The following is a 13,507-nucleotide window of genomic DNA, read 5'->3' as shown; positions in this document are numbered from 1 at the left end:
TATTTGGATTTGCCACCCCTAGAATATATTGATTTTTCATGATCTCAGGTTTATATAGTGTAAGACAATGTTTTGGGGTTAAAAATAATTGATAAAGTGCATAGAGAACATGTTTTCTAAGATAAGATAAACCATACTTCTTGGATTATTCAATAGAAAAATTGGCTTGTGACATTACAAATTTTATAAAAATAGCATCAACTTAATTTCTTTTAGAAGCACTCATCAGATATTCTTTTTTAATTTGCCTCTGACTACCACACGTTTTGTCAAATTTTTGCTTGGTGGAGAGATGCAACTCTAGCTGACGTCAGAGAATGATGATGGACAAAATTTATCACTTGTGTCTGAAATAAAATGTTTACTAAATGTTGTATAATTTATGAGGTAAAAATCAGAATGCTTATAGGGAGACTGTGTCTTGTTACAATATTCTATTTGACAACAGACTACAAACCAAATTGATTAAATGAAAAAGTGCTTAATCATGACCAAACTCTTATCTGGTAGCCCCATGTAGACTCTGTCAGAATCTTTAGTTACCCTGATTACTAAAATGTATTACTTACAGAGATACTCACAGGCCTCTTTAAGTAGATTTAGGCATCCTTGTTAGCCAATATATTAAATCATGTTCAGATATTTCCTTAGGAGAAGTGCTTTCAATTTGTTCTCTGAATATATATGGGTAACAGAAATTTTTTTATTTGCATAACATAAAATTTTAGAAAATATTTATTAGTATAAATGTATATTTTGAGTAATAGTTGAAACACCATACACACTGCTCTGTAATATGAGGTTTTTCTGTTTTATGCTTAGTAATATAATATAAGCACATTTAATAGTTAAATACTATTCCCTTATATGGATGTAGTATGTTCTAAAAAACAAAGTTCCTATTATTGGATATTTGCTCTCCCCCACCCCTGCCAAATTTTCCTTAAATAATATTGAAATGAACTACTTTTTACATTCCTCTTTGCAAAATCTAATTTTTCACATGGCGGGGATTTTGTAGGAAGTAGATTATTTGGAACAAGGAGGTTTGCTCATAGTTAGGACTTTTGGTACACATTGCCAATTTCCCATCAAAAAATACCAATTTACACTCCTACCAATGCCTATTTTACTATCTATTTGGCAATATTAACCACTAGAATTCTTTTTAATTGTTTTGAAAAGCATAATTTAATTTGCACTTATTTAATTTGTAATGAAGTTGAACATCGTATTGTGTTTATTGATAATTATATTTTTTAAATCATTGGTCATGTCCTTAGTATTTTTTCCGTTTGATATATTTGGGTTTTTCTTATGAATTGGTAAGAGCTTTTTACATATTAAGTGTGTCAACAATTTATCTTACAGTATATTACATGCTTATAAAGTAATAAAATTAAAAATTTTCAATTTTACTACTTCGATAAAATCTAGTAAAGCGCTTTGTTGCAGTTCAGTATGGATGGATAAGTATTACAGCTTCACTTGTCAGTACAGTTATCTTTCAGAGTAGATTATTTATTTATTTTTATTTATTTATTTTTTGTGAGGAATATCAGCCCTGAGCTAACATCCATGCTAATCCTCCTCTTTTTGCTGAGGAAGACTGGCTCTGAGCTAACATCTATTGCCAATCCTCCTCCTTTTCTTCCCCCAAAGCCCCAGTAGATAGTTGTATGTCATAGTTGCACATCCTGCTAGTTGCTATATGTGGGATGCGGCCTCAGTATGGCTAGAGAAGTGGTACGTCGATACGTGCCCGGGATCCGAACCCAAGCCGCCAGTAGCGGAGTGCGCATGCTTAACCGCTAAGCCACTGGGCCAGCCCCAGAGTAGATTATTTTTAAAAAGCCATAGGTAATTAGCATAAGAAATTGAACAACTCAAAAAATCCACCTTTTCCTGACTCATTTCTTATATAAAGCAATAGACTGAATGAATGCTTATTTTATTTTTTTCACAGTCAATGTTTTCATCTTTATTAAGACACAGGTTCTAAATACTAAATATTGGGCCAGCCCTGGTGGCCTGTTGGTTAAGTTTGGCATGCTTTGCTTTGGTTCCCAGGTGCAGGAGCTGTGGCAGCAGCTCACATACAAAAAAAATAGAGGAAAATTGGCAATAGATGTTAGCTCAGGGTGAATCTTCCTCAGCAAAAAATAAAATAAAATAAGTAAATACTAAATATTTACATTATTTGATTTAATATGAGGCCATGCATATGGTGTTTTAATGTTAACAAATATAAGTATCATTAAATTTTTTTGGTCTTTTGGTTTGAGGAAAACAACAATAACACAAACTTTGATGTCTCCATTGAAACATTTTCTCCCTCTACAGGCAGTAGTATACTCACAAAAATATAGAATGAATAGCCTTTTTTTTTTAGAAAAAAAGAACCAGCAAAAATAAATCTACCCACAATGACAAGTATTTTCTAATGATTACAACTTTATAAATTAAATTTCTTCTAGAAGTTACTAGCCATGTCTGTCAAGCAAGTCTCATATGCCGCCGCTGAGCTGCCGCTGATAAAACACTAGACGATACAGTTGTAAAGATAAAAATATACCTTTAAAAAGTGTCATTGTGGTAAACTTTCCTTGACTGCAGTGGAAACAGACAGGGAGCAGGGGGGAGTGTGAACTGAACATTTTAACAAAAGCATCATGCCTTAGAAAGAGGGAGAAAAAGGCATTTTAGGGAAAAATTTCTCTTGGTCTTTCATTTTTTAAAAGAGCAATCAAAACTGACTCCAGATATATTCAAGATCCTGTGTAAATGCCAATATTATTCATGCTAGCAATAATAAAATTATTTATTAAAATTTTCCCAGTGCTTGCAAAGTATTGCATAAATTATTATAATGAAAGCCAAACAGCAAGCAAATAGAAAAGCATTTCTCGTTTTTTGTTAACACTTTAGTTTTTGAATTTTTTTAAAACAGGCTTAAACCTAATGACAAAATTTAAATTATTACAGGACACGCTTATGGAGAAGCTTATATAACAATCTGATATTACAGAACTAGTAAATCAAGGAACTTGTTCAGAATAATTTTACCTTAAATTTTCAGGTTACCTTAGTCAATATTTCGTTAATAGTCAATTCAATTCACTCATTCAGTCAACAAACATGTGTATACTAATTATATGAAATGCTCTGTTCCATCATCATTTTATTTACTGATTTCTGTTAGCATATTCCTTAATCTTAAAGCACATTTGGAATGACTGTGTATTTAGCATTTCTGTGTACTTATTCAGTCCAGTTCTATTTGGTCAATATGGAAACTCATTTACATCCCCTGAGTGCTGCGTAGGGGCAGCCAAAGCTGCACCTGGAGTTCCGTTAAGAGAGGGAGCACTTGACAAGGGCTGGCTGACATTTATGACCCAGCATTTCTGTGTATTCAACTGTCATTGTATTTCTACTAGCAGATTTTCAAGGTACTGTGGCAAAACCAAAAATGATTTTGACCATTTAAGCTCCATATTTTGACATTAATTTTGCTCATTAATTATTATGTTATTGCTATTACCTACCTTGAAAATATATATTTTTTGAAAGTTTTTTAGACTGTTACATGGAATTTTATTAGATCAGAAAATTTGTTTCTTGAAAGTAATTCTTTATGGAATTTGAGTACACCTAGACTTTCCTGTGTCATTCTTTCTAATCAATAATCCAATTATAAAAAATAATTAAAAAGTGACTTTTAAGGATGTTCAAAATAATTTTGATGAATGTGTTCAAAGTTAAAGGTCATCTGCAATTTAAAAAAATATTATTTCACTAATAAAGCCATATGAAACAGTGAATCCTTTCTAAACAGTATTCGAAGTTCTAGGTGGTTCCCTGGGCAGGAGGGCAGAAAAATGCAGTCGTCCTGTACTGAGGCCACTTACAAACTATTGAGGAAAATTTAACACATGAAAATAGCTCCTTGTTTCCATACTTCTGCTCTAATCAACTCCGCACACTGCAGCCAGAGTGGGCCTTTAAAATGCAAATCAGATTAATAAGTGGTCCATGGTATCTTTTGCAAATGTAAAATTTCAAATGAAGTCCACAATGAAACAGTTGCAGACATTTTAAAAAGGCAAATCAGATCATGTCCTTCCTTTGCATAGAACACCCCAGTGGCTTAGAATAAAACCAAAACCTTTACCTGGGCCTCAAGATAGTCAGATCTGTCCACAAACTGGTGACTCCTCTGGTCTGCCAATGCTTCCCCTGCATGGCCTCTCTGCTCCAACCACACTCGGCTTCCTGCCTTCTCTTGACCACGCAGAGTTCACTCCCCTCTCGTTCAGGCCTTGCATTCTCTAGTCCCTCTGCTTGGAACACTCTTCTACCACATATCTTGGACTTGTTCCCTCACTTCCTTTAGGTCTCCACTTCCTCAGACAGGCAATCCCTGATCTTCTTAGACAAGATGGCACCACCTGTGACACTCTTTTTAGTAATATTATTTTTCTTATTAGCCATTAGGTAAGTATCTGCCGATTTCTTCCTCTTCTTGATTACAGGCTTCATGAGAGTAAGGACTCCATCTATTCTGTTCATTGCTGTGTCTCTAGCACCTCGAACAGTCCCTGAAAGCCTCACCACCAGTCCGTATCTTGAATTTGTGTGAATTAGGAAAGAGCACGCCGGCCTCAAAATATTAGAATGCCACGCCTGGTGACCACAGTGATCACCGTAAAACTAGATGGTAACTGTGAAGTGAATGACACTCTCTGGAGGAATGCAGTGCATAATTTGCACAATTATAAACACTGACTCTGAGCTTGACAGGTTGTAGCAATCAATATATATTTGTTGAATTAATGCATGAATGAAATGAGATGAGATCCACTTAAAGAAATATACCCGTAAATCTAAATTAGTTGTAAAATATAGCTGTGAAACATTTGTTTTGATGGGAAGTAGTATATGAGTATCACAGCCAAAACAAAAATTTGGTTATAGTCTTTGAAATTGTGCTAATAATATACCAAGTCAGATGAGAATAAATAGAAAGAAAAGTTAAGGAGAATAGGCTTTAACAGATGTTCATTTACGGTTTGACAGAAACGGGAAAATTTTTTTCTTTCCGTTCAGATGTCTGTCTTGAAATTTCACAATTTTTTGCAGACAGTTTGGCTGTTTTCCAAACATACATTGTTGCTTGTCTGGTATGAGGAATGCCATCTGTGCAGTATGGAAGTCCTTTTATAAAAATGGACTGCTAATTATGCTCTGGGCAGGTGCTGTTAAAGTGAAATCAGGTGTCAAGCTTACAATTGTCTAAAATAACTACACTATGTTGAAAAAGTATGGCATACCATATTGTAATATGGAATTTAAGCATGGCATGTAAGCATTCCATTTTTGGGGTGTTGCAAAGGTCAGATTGCACAGCAAAGATGTAAAACTTTCAAACTACTTCCACCATCCACGATGAAATAAAGCTTTACTTTAAATCAAGGATATAGGCTACACCAAGGTTATGCATTTCCTCACTAAAATATCTTCCCAATTATATTTTTTTCTGAAAAGTCCACGAAGGAGGAAGAATGAGCTGAAAAGTATAAATTCCAATTCCAAAATACATAAATTAATTTTGCAAAATTAGTCAAAATCAGTTTTTCATCATGATGAAATGGAATCCATTTTATTATCAGAATAAATAGGCCTCAATGAAGTTTTTTTAGTTCCCTGCAGGACAAAATGACAAATTTATTTTCTTTAAATAAATAGAAGTATTATAAGCTTTCACAGTTTTACTACAGATTCATGATGACATTCATTTGATACTGCACTAACTCATATAAAGCAAGGTAGAAAAACCTCTTAGACAAATTTTAAAGTATGAGTATAGATATGTCTACTACAATAAAAAGTCTTCATTATAATTGTAAGAATCTATCTTTGTTATTGCTTATTGTGTGTAACCTATTTGCTATTTGCAATATGGTTAATACATTATGTTGTTTAATCTTCCAGCAGCTCTATCAGAGTCCAGTGTTGTCCTAGGCTACAGATGAGGTCATTGAAGCTTAGTAAATTGATGTCTTGCTTGAACTCATGCCACTAAATGGCAGAGCTGGAGATTATAGTCAAGTCTGTTGAACCCAAAAGTCTATGTTTTGACCACTCCAAAAATAACCTCTTCCCAAAACAAGTATTATTAGGTAGAAGGATTTCGCTTATTAGCCCATCTAATCCAAAGAAAATGTCACTAGCATAGCAAAATATTGTAATTTACAGACCACTTAGTCTCAGCTAAAATTTCAGCCACTGTAGCCAGAGGCGAAGAGGGCCACAAACAGGAAGTTTAAAAAGCCTCTCCTTCATCATGGATCTGGTGGGTCTCTGAAAGCCAATTTAAAGCAGGAGGCATATTCTTATATCCAATTCCAGCTGACTCAGTTATCTTGTTTCTCATCCCACAATGGATTAGAATTATCAAATAAGACTTGTGTCGGGGGAAGAGGGAGAATCTCCCTCTACCCTTTCCCTTAAGGTTCTTATGGCTGGCCAAATAATTAACAAGACACGTTAGCAGGAGAAAATAATACCAAGTTTAATAACATGTATACATGGGAGAAACTCAGAAATGAGCAACTCGCCCCTCTGTCTAAGCTGCTTGCTTAAGTATTGCAGCTAAAGGTGAGGAGCGTGTTGGGGGTGGGTAGTGGCCTGGGACTTCAGAGGGCAGGAGGACAATTCTTTTCAGGGTCATCTATAGATAATGTGGTCAGGGAGAGACAAAGTTTTTGATAAAAGAGGCTTGGTGCCTTTCCTATTATAACCTCTATCCTACATTATCTTTACAGCCATCATGATAGAAGATCTGTTCCAGGAAGGAGCCACCATGTCAAATTCTTTAGGCAGTTAGTGGGGGAGGTCAAATGTCCCTCAGAGAAAACAATCAAGGTAAAGAGATATATTTCAGGGTGGCCAAATCTTGATCTCCCACACTTGGAAAGCTGTTACTGTCAGACACAGGGCTATGAACAGAACTGGAAACTTAAATATCAAAGGAGAATACAGAAAAGCAATAAAAAGTAATTTAAGCTGTTAAAAGATAAACTGAGGCATATTAAGAATTTTAAGAGTTTGTTTGAGCAAAAGTGTTTGAATTGGGCAACACCAAACTGGACGTGGTTAGGAGCACTCCACTGAGAGGAGCTTGAGGAGAGACTTTTATAGAGAAGAAGAGGAAGCAAAGTGAAAAAGAAGTCATTTATACTAAGCCCCACGTCACCAAACTGAGACTCAATTTAATTACAGTTTTGGCTCTCCCGGAAACGGAACCTTAAGCCAGTCTATCAGGAATTTCCTGATCAGCACTGGTTAGGTAACCTGCCCGATAGATCCCTGCTGTCCCCTAAAGGAAAGTAACTGCAATAAGCAACCCACTTTTTTGCCTTGTATGACTTCCTTGTTCCTGCTCCCTTCTGCCTATAAGAGTCTTTCATTTTGCATAGCTCCTTGGAGCTCCTTTCTATCTGCTAGATTGGATGCTGCCTGATTCGAATTGAATTTTGCTCAAATAAACTTAAAAATTGTAATATGCTTCAGTTTATTTTTTAACAGTTCTGGAGTCAAAAGAGAGAACTGAAGGAGGCCCCCAATGGCCCCCAGGAGCAACCAGCAACCAGGAAAATGGACCTGTTGAGCTCTGAGCTCACTGCTTTCTTGCCGCCTCTTGAGGTGGTGGGTAAGTTCATCTCGGGTCCTAGCCCTGCAGCTTTTGTGTCATGAGCTTTTAGACTTTATTTGAGCATTTCTTTTTCCGGACTGGGTCCAAAAACTGGCCAGAATCGGACTGGGTCTGACTCAGAAACTAGACTGGGTCCAGGGTTGAAATGAGTCCAACTCAGAAACTGGACTAGGTCTAGGGTCGGACTGGGTCTGACTTAAGCTGGAGCAGGTCCACTGTGAGGCCTCAGGTGAGCAGAATTTTGTTTTAAGGCTGAACGAGTAGCTTAAACTTGCCAAAGATAATCTTGAATTATAGAGACCACAGTGGAGAACTTTTAACCTAGATAAGCTCTTCCGTGTATGACGTGCCCTAGAGAAAAAGGGATCCCATCCAAACATTCACTATAAAGCGTAGAGGGAAAATTATTTTTCCTCCTCTACAGTTTCTGGTGACCAGGATGAGACCCACTGGGCCGCCTCACTTGCTCCAGAGCCTGCAGATGACATTCTGGGAAAACTAGCAGAAGCTGGCACAGGGTGAGAATTCTTATTAAAGTCAGTTTTCCCAGATCTCTATCTGTAGTGCCTACTTGAGAGGAAGGTAACAATTCATGTTGTTCCTTCCTTTCAGACTGGTAGGCAAAAAAAATTCATAAGACTTCGATCTTTGTATTATAACTTGTGAACTTGCTTTCCGGTACCCATTGGTTGTCGATCCTTTCTCTCCCAGGGATGGTTATTACCTTCTTGTTTGTCTCATTTTGTGTCCTAAGAGCTTGAGTTGGCTTTCTGCCTGACTGGAGCACAGATGTGCTTGTGCGTGTCGGCAGATCAACCAACAGGTTGAGAGCTTTGAAAATATGGCCGGACAGAAATGTGTGTTGTGCTCCAACTGTGGCTAGGGTCCTATGGACTGTTGCCAATTCTCAGTAAAATTGTCTAAGTCTTTTTTTCTTTGAGAGTGGCTCTACCTTCTTGGGAGGGTAGTATTGTTTGCACCCTCTTTGGGGATGCCTCTAGCATCCATGGAATTATTCAACACTGCCAGAAATATTTATTGTTTGTCTCAGCTGAAACCTGACAAGATATTCGAAAGGATTTTTTTTAAGTAACTCTATGGGCAGAAGTTAGGCAAAGTGGAAGCTGATATTCAGAGCCTAAAAGGAACTTTTTTTAGTCCTTCTCCATAAGCTAAAATGAAACTCTGTACCAGAGGGAAAATAAAATATTCTCAAGCCTTCATGTAAGGATTTACTAAAACATTTCAAAGACACACAGTTCTAAATTCAGAACATAGGAATCTTTTGATTTCCTTCTTAGTTGAAGATCCTCTCCCTTATTTAAAGAAGCAAATTGAGGATAACGTAGTTGGATGGGTGGGTCAACCTTGATATCATTCAGGTTGCAACTCAATTCTTTGAGGAATTAAAAACTACTATTCTTGGGGGCCAGCCCAGTGGCGTAGTGGTTAAGTGCGTGCGTTCTGCTGCGGTGGCCCGTGGTTTGCAGGTTTGGATCCTGGGCATGCACCAATGCACCACTTGTCAAGCCATGCTGTGGTGGCATCCCATATAAAGTGGAGGAAGATGGGCACAGATGTTAGCCCAGGGCCAGTATTCCTCAGCAAAAAGAGGAGGTTTGGCATTGGATGTTGGCTCAGGGCTGATCTTCCTCACAAAAAACAAACAAACAAAAAGCTACTGCTCTTGTCTTAGAAATCAAGTCTTTATAAGAACAGAAATGCAGCTCTAGAAATAGTCAAAGCCCACCTCTCCTTTTTGCCAATCCTAAAACCTTCCCTATTCACTTTAAAAGGCTTACAGATATTATAAAACATCTGGACTTAGGTGGCAAAAGCCCTTCTTGGAGAAACTTACATCATTTCTCTGTGTCTTTGAGATGTAAATGTTCTACCCAGTCTTCTCTAGGAACCCAGAACCATAAGATCTCTGTGTCTGTCTATATGTTTTTGTATATATATGTATGTTTGTCATAAATGTGTGATTTTTTTCTACCTCCAATGGTATTCCCAAAATTATTTTGTAAAGAGCTCTATTTAATTAACTTAAAGAAAATTAAGCATTTATATAAATCAAGTATATTCTCAGAAATATAGAAACTAACCCAAATGTTTTTCAAGTTCATATGATCTAGGATAATCTTCTGTAAATAAAAGCTAGCTTAAGTTTGTTGGTTTAATTAAAACAGGCATGTCTTTAGAACTATCAATATTAAGTATAATGCAGGCATACAACTTTTATTCTACCTATGTTTACTAAAAGTCAAATAAACTCATGTTATCTCTGTCATAGAATTTGTCAGCAAGAAAGAGAACTTAAGATGATGGTTAGCTGTTTAATGTCTCATGAAATTTTTATGAGTAATCTAAACATATTGTTAAGAAGTAAGTTAAATAGATGTAAGTAAGATAAAAGTTTACAAATAAGCTTTTCAATAATAATTCTTCTTTATGGTATGTCCACTTAAAAATAGTTTCCAAAATCTTTTTGATAACTTGAAACCTTACAGTTATACCTAGATAAGTTAAATGATGAATATTGATTGAATGTCTAAATAATTTCCAAATAAGAAAAAACACTTAAACATTATTTACTGAATGCAGGTTTATCCGCTTTTGGCTTCTTTTTACCGAGGAACTAAAGTTTTTTGGGTCTACTAGTAAACATATTTTGTGCCACATTGGAAAATTTGCTATGAGAAAGAATTTAAGTTACCACACAAAATTGGGGTTCTCTTACTACTTGGCATAAAAAAAGCCAATTAATTATGGCATCAGGTTTTGGGAAAAGAAATTAGCTTTACTCTGCAAGATCCATCTGCAGGGAGACAGGGGCTGTGTGCCATCAGATCTGTCTCCCCAGTTCAGGATTTGGGGTGAAATTTAAGAGGTTAGGGAAAACAGGCTGGCACATGGAAATGCTGGCAGGACAGGTTTTTATTGGTGGTCTTCAAGGTTCTAAACATTTATAGCAAGATTCTAAACATTTATGGTAAGGTGGGGAAGGAATTTTAACACTGGATCTTCCTGAATGATGGACCCCTTGCTTCTCATAAGAGTCCAACTTTTAAATTTCCAGTCAGGCCCTGGTCCTTTGTTTCTGTGGGGAATGAATCTTTGGTTTTCTGGTTATTTCAGGTCAACATTTCTTCTTCTGTGCATGCTCTGGCTATGTGATTTTGCTAATTTTTTGAACGACAATTTCTTAATTATTCTGTTGATAAGATGGGGTCAGTTGAACTGGCCCTGGAGGGCCACAGTTACAAATCTCCTGTTTTAGTTGTTCATTCCTCAATCTTGAGGGATAAAGGGTGATAACTACTCTAACTTCTTCCTGCTGATAGGGGATGTAGGTTGTTCCATCTCATTGAACCAGTCTCCTAGTAAGATGGTGATGCAAGTGGTATCCCAAAGTTAGGCCTATATTGTGTAAGCAAGTAACCAGGTATTTAATAAACAGCATTTCTAGAGAAACAAAAAGAAAAACAAGGTTAATGGTTGGAGCAAATTGCAAACCAGTTTCTGAGCCCAGGGGGCAACCAGTCAAGAAGATTTCTAGATGTTTGGGTCAAAGCATCTTTTGCAGGGGCTGGCCCGGTGGTGCAAGTGGTTACGTGCATGCTCTCCGCTTTGGCGGCCCGGGGTTTGCCGGTTAGGATCCCGGATGCGCACCAATGCACCTCTTGTTAAGCCATGCTGTGGCGGTGTCCCATATAAAGTAGAGGAAGATGGGCACGGATTTAGCCCAGGGCCAGTCTTCCTCAGCAAAAAAGAGGAGGATTGGCATGGATGTTAGCTCAGGGCTGGTCTTCCTCACACACACAAAAAAGCATCTTTTGCAGTTTGAAATGTCTCTGATGATGTCATAGGGTGTTCAGGCATCTTTCTGAGTGGCTTACACAGCAACATGTATAAATCTTTTTTAAGTTTATATCAAGTTGTCCAGCTTCAGTTTGCAGGGCTTCGGGAAAAAGGACAGGTTCAGTTCTCAATGGTTCCAAATGAAAATGAGGAAAAAATTGAAAACGTTAGTTTGGAGATTTATAGCCAGATATTTCAGGAGACTAGAAGAATTCAGGAGTCAGTCCAGTTTACAGATAGAAAACAAAACCTCAAAGACAATTAACAGAACTAGAATTGAATATCCATGAATGTGTACTATTGTTTTTATTGAAACATAATTTTTCTCTCTAAAATCCCCCTCATTTTTACCAAAGAGAGCCAAATTAAGACTAATTGCTTAGCAAAATAAGTCTAGTTTCAATAAACTGGCCCAATTATTTACACTAGTACAGCAATAACAGAAATTAATGGTATAGCATCTTTCAAACCTGCTTTGCTGGAACTTTTTATAAGGAATCTCAGATTGATCTTTAAAGGCATATTGAGGCCAAGCAAATCAAGCCAAGCACTTGTCATCAGACTCCACCTGCAATACCTATAGATTTGGGTAGATTTCTCTCTTCTCTTGAGGTACCCCCAAATATCCTGAGGTTCTTTGTTCCCGTCAGGGAAGTGACCTTCTTTACTCACCTAGTAAGGTTGCTAGAACCCTGTGAGCAAGGTACAAGGTCAATATTTCCATTCGGCTTTATTTCATAAAGTCAATCCTTTTCCTTTATTGCTGTTTTGGTCATATCCAAGTCTATGCATGTTTCTTTCAAATATGACATTCCAGTCAAAACTTTGGTAATATAACCAATGTTTCCAATTGTGTCCTGTTATAAGGAGAACAGATTCTTATTGAACTTATGAAAATGAGTATATTGCCATGAAAATAAGAACATTCACTCACTAAGAGTTTCCAGATTCTGAAGGGATCAGGTAGGGAGAAAAAGATAAATATTTCAACTCTGCCTACAAAGGTATAATTTACCAAATTGCTATAAGTCATAGTTAGTTTAAGAGAAAAGAGAAAAAGGTTTCTTAAATGTGGAAAAACAAAACATTAAAAAAATCAGCAATATTTTAAACAGAAGTCATAAAAATTATCATCATCATCATCATCACTGTATTCAGTCCCATGTAATCAACTCTTGATCTTGATCTTTTGTTAGCAGTTTTATGAAGTCATCAATTTCTCCATCAGAGTCCTGTAATTTCTTACCCAGTTCAATTTTATGATCTGAAAGTTTATCAGAAACCTGTATTCTAGAGTAAGTGTCAGAGTCCTTTCCATGAATCTCTCTGAAGATGAAACATATTTGCAAAATCAGACTAAAACAATAACTGCCTGTAAATGACAAAAGAATTAAAAATGGCAATTTACAAAAAAACTTGGCTATTTCTGTGACATATAACACTTTAAGATAATAACTAGAATTACAGCTGACAACCAGGACAGATCAGAATTTTAACAATATTATATAATTTTTTAAAAACACATATTAATAACATTCACCAATACAATATAATCTAAGAAGGTTTATCATCACTTATTTCACAATGCTTCCCATGTAATTGAACATACCAAATAAGCCTAATTAGTTTAGTATCTTCCTCTTTAGAGGAAGAGAGAACAAATTTCTTTCAGTAGTTCCAGGGGCCCTCTGAAAATTCTCAAAGAAAAAAAAATTTTTTCAGCTCAAAAGAAAGACTTCATTTAGGATTTAAATTTTTGGATAAGCTTGTCAAAAATATCAAAAGATTTTAAGACACTTGATCAAGTAGGAAACAGTGCTCATTGTGAAGTAATGCTTAGTTATCCATTTAACCAAAGTGAGACTCACTCAAAAGTAAAGAAAACCTTTTACAATCTCTTTATCAAGAGCAGACTGAAAGTTCAAGAAA

This window comes from Ceratotherium simum, chromosome 1 (assembly GCF_057802395.1).
Source record: "Ceratotherium simum simum isolate JZ-2026a chromosome 1, ASM5780239v1, whole genome shotgun sequence".
Taxonomy (NCBI): domain Eukaryota; kingdom Metazoa; phylum Chordata; class Mammalia; order Perissodactyla; family Rhinocerotidae; genus Ceratotherium; species Ceratotherium simum.
The sequence above is the reverse complement of the archived record's forward strand: the minus strand, read 5'-3'. Positions refer to the sequence as shown.